Raw genomic sequence first — 6,541 nt, forward strand, 5'->3', positions numbered from 1 at the left:
ATAAAGAACCCCTCAAGCCAATTAGAATAATAAATCCCTTTACCTTAGAAGAGCTAAGGCAAGTAGTCACCCGCATGAAGGCAGGCAAAGCACCCGGCCCTGACCGAGTGCCAACGGAAGCCATAAAAGTTGCTTTCGATACGCATCCCGACACGGTCCTGGCGATGAAGAATAATCTGCTACACGAACAAGTCTTCCAGCGAGTGGAAGAATGCTAGACTAGTACTCATACCAAAGGGAAAGCCGGGACAGAATATGTATAGACCGATTTGCCTGCTAAACGGTCTCAGTAAAGTCTATGAAGGGCTGATCAAGCTACGAATAGAACAAGAGCTCGAAGAGAGAGGAGGCCTCTCAGATAGGCAATATGGCTTCCGTAGGGGCAGATCCACGCTGCAGGCCGTCGAGCGGGTAGTAAGTCTCAAAAGGGGGGCATGGAGGTGGTGTGTGCTGGTTTCGGTTGACATCAGAAATGCGTTCAATACGGCCAGTTGGCCAAAGATTATGGAGGAATTGAAACGTCAGGATATCTCCACCTATATTACTAACACCATAGGCAACTATTTGAAGGACAGGGAAATCGAGGTGGCCTCCGGCTATCCTCTGGCCGTAACTGCAGGAGTTCCACAGGGTTCGGTCCTGGGACCCACCCTGTGGAATATATTATATAATGGAGTCCTAGAGCTAAGCCTGCGTACCGGAGTTACACAAATTGCTTTCGCCGACGACCTCGTCATAGTAGTGGGCGCGTCCAGCGCAGAAGATCTTAACACAAAAACAAACACGGCCCTAAGAAGGGTGACTAAGAAGGGGCACACATAGTGTGCCCCGTAGGTCGAAACCGGTCGTATAAATGAAATTAATTAATGGTAATTAGACAAAAGTGTTTTTATTCATTTCATTAAAGTGTTCAGTGGCGTGGTCGAAGTACTCTTTTTGACGTGAGTTTCAGTTGACAACGACAACGCCACTGAAGATGACTGCCACAGTTGCACTTGAAACGTTTGGAGATCACGGCAAAACTCGGAAGCCATTAAAAAAAAAATTGATATTTTGACAAAATATAAAACTTGGAAAAGTAGTCCCTTGATTGATGAACAATTCAAAAATAGATGGCCAATACGTCAAAATCCATATCTGTATTAAAAAATATGGTTTCATTGGGTGATAAATAATATTTTTGAAAAAATTCAAAGTTTTTCTTTGTCATTGAACAAATTTTTAAAAAATACAACTTCACTGACATCGGAAAATTTTCAATTCCTAACTTGAAGTCTGTGGAAATGTATTCAGCTGAACTGGCTAGGTGGCGCTTTATTCTCCATGAATGAATTTGTATGATTGCTTTTCAAGTAATAAGGAGAGTTTCATTTATTGCATCATATCATTATTTTCATTGTGAGCTCTTAGACTATAAGCACATGTTACCAAAAATTATTTATTTTTCTTATTTATTGGCTGTTGATTTTAACAAAAAACTCATTAAATCTTTGCAAAGAATGAATATACCTGCCCTCTCTTGAATATTCATGAAATCCTTCTTGTCTCAAAAAAATCCATTCAAATAATGATATTTTTGAGTATGATGTCTGGTGTAATATTTTCTAAACTGGATTACTAAAAATTGTTGTTATCAATATTTCATGTAATACATTAAAAATTTATTTTTAATGATTTCATAATAAATTAGAAAACTGATAAGTTGAGCTCCAGATTCTCAAAAAAAGGACATGGGGACCTTTGAAAATATAAATGTGTAATATCTATACAAATGAAGTTTAAACTGAATTAAGATTTGGAATTTCAGAACAACTGGAGTTCCAATATTCGTGATGAGAAATATTAGTCCAACTTGAACTTGGCGATGAAAATCATTTTTCTTCTCTACTTTAGCTTGTTCTCTTCAAGTATTAATTTATACAGAGCAATATGTCTTTAGAACAATAACGTTTGTTGCTTGCGAGTGGTTTGAAAATAAAAAGTTAGAATGCTTGTGCAATGATAGAGTTGGTTTAATGCGAGAAAGAGTTTGAATGAATTATTCATATATGTATATAGTCATATATTTTATTAACTATTTATCACAAAAAATAGTTTTCTGATTGATAATAAAACTCACTGGATTAAAGTATTCAGCTATAAATATGTCATAAAAGGGTACAACTATAATTCAGATTTATATAAAAATTTAAAACATTTTAATTTTCAGTTCCTATAGAATTTTAATCTGTACGTTTAATTTGGTATCTTCCAAAAGTTAATTTTATCTAAAATACTTCCAAAGTATTTCTTGCATTATTCCCACTCTATTATAAAAGTGACTCCTCTAATGATATTATTTTTATAACCAACCATTGTCCGAATATAGGAATAAAAGTTGTGCACAGGCATCTGTAGACAATATACATGTGCATTATTGTGCATTCCAAAGTATATTTCCTTATATTTGATGAATGTATGTGATATCGTAGATTCCTAGCATGTAGGTACTAGTGTAAATATGCCATGTTTTGAATTGAAATGAATAAAAAATTATGACTCCTGTGAACATTTATATTTCTTCCTGAAGGACCGTGTAGGATAGACGGGCACAGTATACTTATAGAAGGCTAATATCTCCTACTTTGGGCCTATTCAAAACACTATATATTTTATAACTGCAAATAGGGGGCAATATATTTTTGAAAAACAGGGGGTCGTAAATGTAAGAAATATGGTGTGTGTCTTTGACATCTGCTTGCTAGCATTTTTCTACTGAATATTTTGATTGCTATTCAATTCAGAAGCCTCCAAATATATGATATGTTTTATATTTTATTTGTGATAAAGTAGATGATATACTCAAAGTATTGTTTTCAGAAGAGTATTACTATACATTTATGTACATTAATGTAAATTTGTGTATTTATTTAATATTGTTAGTTGAAACATGCATTTTTACTGTCAACTTGTTCAGGTTTCAATAATGACAGTATTTCCGATATTTTCATTAAATTTTTTTCTTCATATTTTTGGGCAAATTCTCCATCTCGGCCAGTTACGTCCCTCGTGAACTTATAACAGTTAATACTGAAGTGGGGTGAGAAAAATAAGTTCGTACACCAAGCAGAATAATTCGGGTTAAAAAGGTTTTATTCCCAGTTGATCGGTTGTATGACAGATTGCGTTGAAAATACGACTAAGTTTCTATAAAATAAAATCAAGAATATGAATAATACATACAGTGTGTCAATTTGAAAACTTCCCACCCTCAATATCTCCCTTCCAGTACATAATATGAAAAAATGGTCAGACAGGTCAACTTTATTTGCAAGGGGGACACTCTGAATGAATATTTTCAACCCTCGGGGTTCAACCCCCTAGGAGGGGTGGATGTTACCCTCAGAATTTCAAATGGAAAGGGGGGTCAAGTGGCACATCATTTTGAAGGGCATTCAATTCTCTTGCCAATGATACCTTTTTCTTTAGTTTTTGATGAGCAGTTTTTGAAAAATAACGTTCCAAACGAACGGTGATTAGAAGTGAATAAGAATAAATGATTAAAACTCGCCCGCACTAGATGTTTGGTATTCAGGTTGGTATTCAAAACAAATGATTGTAATGGACTATTGGAAAAGGTGAGCATCGTACTAGGTAGCATCGTTCCAACCCTTGAGTAATATTCGAATTCGTGGATGTGAGAGGAATGTAGAACTACTTAGTTAACGAAATACGCATCGAGTGCAAACAAAAAATACTAAATTGCAAAAAACAAATTTCAACCATCTTGTTACGCTTTATCTGATAATATGTTCAAAATGTTGTCCATTCTGCTCTAAACAGTAATACAGTCTGTTTTCGAACTCCTCTCGAACATTTTGGAAAACTTCACCACTAATTGACCGGCATGCTGCTGTAATTCGTCCTTTGAGGTCATCCATATCAGTGGGCTGTGTTTTATAAACGACAGATTTGAGATATCCCCAAAGAAAAAAATCTAATGGAGTCAAATCCGGTGATCTCGGTGGCCACTCAATTGATCCCCTTCTGCCAATCCATCTCTCCCGGAATCGCTCGTTCAACCATTGTCGGACGGGGCGAAAATAATGAGGTGGCGCACCGTCCTGTTGGAAATGTAACAAATCTTCCTGCAACAGTAAATTACCGTGTGCATCAATTTGACTTTCGAGCTCGTGAGTTATAAGTGGATCGATAGGTGCTTGAAGCATATCTAGGTACAGATCACCATTCAAGTTTTCTTCAAAAAATAAAGGTCCGATAATGGCATTTCCAAGAATACCAGCCCAAACATTAACTTTTTGTGGGTGTTGTGTATGTCCTTCTCGAAAATTGTGAGGGTTTTCGTCACTCCAATAGCGACAATTTTGCCTATTAACATTGCCATTCAGGAAAAATGAACATTCATCACTGAAACAGATATTGAACAGAAGATTAGGTAAAGCATTGATTCGAAGAGTCATGATTTCACAGAATTCTATTCTTCTGTCATAATCATCCTCATGGAGCTCGTGGAGAATCTGCATTTTATATGGATGAAATTTGTGCATTTTCAGTGCTTTCCTTACAGTCTCGTGTGACATTCCCGTCTGTTCTGCTACTGATCGTAAGGAGCTAGTCGGCTCTGCAGCAAATGTTCCCAACACCTCAATTTGAGCATCCTCATTCAGTACTCTGGGGTTATTCCTTTTTTTATTCTTCACCGAACCAGTTTCGGAAAACTTTGTCACCAAATCAAGCACATACCGGTGACTTATATTAAGATTTGGATTTCTTTCATTAAAAAGAGATGCCGCCCTTCGTGCGCACTTGCCCACCTCTCCATAAATAAAAATTATTTCAATTCGGTCTTGGATAGTGTAAACCATTCTTACAATTTATACACTTTCTAAGGTATCGCTGATCAGCTCAACAAATGAAACTGAAATGATAGTACTACCAAATGGCTTGAATGCGATGAACACCTTTTTTGCTCAAAAAACGATACTTTTTATAGCAGAAGTAACAAAAAAGGGATAAGAGTTTTAAATCCGATAATAAACCCAAATGAAAGTCACCGAAATCAGATAACTAATTAATGTAAATTTTTTGAGGCTTGTCTAATTTTACCTCTGATGGAAAGTTGAAAAGCTGACCCGTCATCACAAGTTTTACTTATAAGAGAGTCAATAAATTGTATTTCTTTGCATACTAACTTGATAACCAGGCATTTTAGTATAGGCCAATTCTAATTACTTCTATTAGTTTAGAACTACATTTTCGGATACTGCTGATCGAAAAATAATAAATGAGGGCACCGTCGGCAAGCGAATTGAATGCCCTTCAAAATGATGTGCCACTTGACCCCCCTTTCCATTTGAAATTCTGAGGGTAACATCCACCCCTCCTAGGGGGTTGAACCCCGAGGGTTGAAAATATTCATTCAGAGTGTCCCCCTTGCAAATAAAGTTGACCTGTCTGACCATTTTTTCATATTATGTACTGGAAGGGAGATATTGAGGGTGGGAAGTTTTCAAATTGACACACTGTATATTAATACGATATATTACATACCTAGACCAGGCAGAAAAGTTCAAATTAATTCCCTTTCCAAATACCGCTAAGGTTCCGGAAAAACTTATTTGCAGTTCCAATAGACGAAATCAACTAGAACGAGTCCACTTGCAGATGGATCCAACGTTCCTAAACTTTTGACCACAATACTTTTTCAAATAAAGAAATGTGTAAGAAAAACGAGTTCTAATTATACCGAGAAAGCTACTGACAGCGCCATCTCCGCGCGAATAGGCCAAGCCAAAGTATGTTGATAATTCTGTCAATACAGATCCCTAATCCCTAGCATTTACACCGGAATGAAATGAAAAATAGGTTAACGTCGATAACGAAAAGATGTAAACAAGTGAGTATGTATACAGTGAGTATAAATGACAAACGAGGACAAACTAAAAACGAAAACATATTACATTATGAAATCACGAGCGGTAGGGAAGTTACGCTACAATACCACTGTAAAAAATGAAATGGAGTCGCGATAGAAAACTAGTACGTTACCAACAAATAGATGCCGCCACAATATATATTTAATGTTTGAATGGTAAAAAAAAAAAGATGTGAAAGGATGACCATCTGAGAAATGAATCCATTTAAAATCGCTACCCATTAATTCCGGTATTTTGTGTTAGGGTTGACTACCTTGAACATCATCATCGAAAAACGACACCAATTATGTACGGTGACGCAATCTATAGTTCGTTTTGTAAAAGTAATTTGAGCAGTTTGGTTCGAGGGTGATCACCCAAAAGAACATGAAAAATAAGCTTTTTATAAAGACTGACGGAGTTGGAAGTGGAAAATATGATTATTTTTGATGAAATATGGATGAATATATGGTAGCAGCATTTAGTAATATAAGATGATGTTGATTCATTTCTGATGTTTCCGCCATCTATTGCTCGATAGCGGCTCTCTTTAATGACGTTGACGACGACATGTACAGATTTATTGTTGAAGGTATTTTGTGTCGATTTAAAACTAGTGAGTAAAT

The sequence above is a fragment of the Leptinotarsa decemlineata genome, unplaced genomic scaffold (genome assembly GCF_025532065.1).
Source record: "Leptinotarsa decemlineata unplaced genomic scaffold, Ldec_3_MD MMD2_P_RNA_scaffold_1, whole genome shotgun sequence".
Classification (NCBI taxonomy): domain Eukaryota; kingdom Metazoa; phylum Arthropoda; class Insecta; order Coleoptera; family Chrysomelidae; genus Leptinotarsa; species Leptinotarsa decemlineata.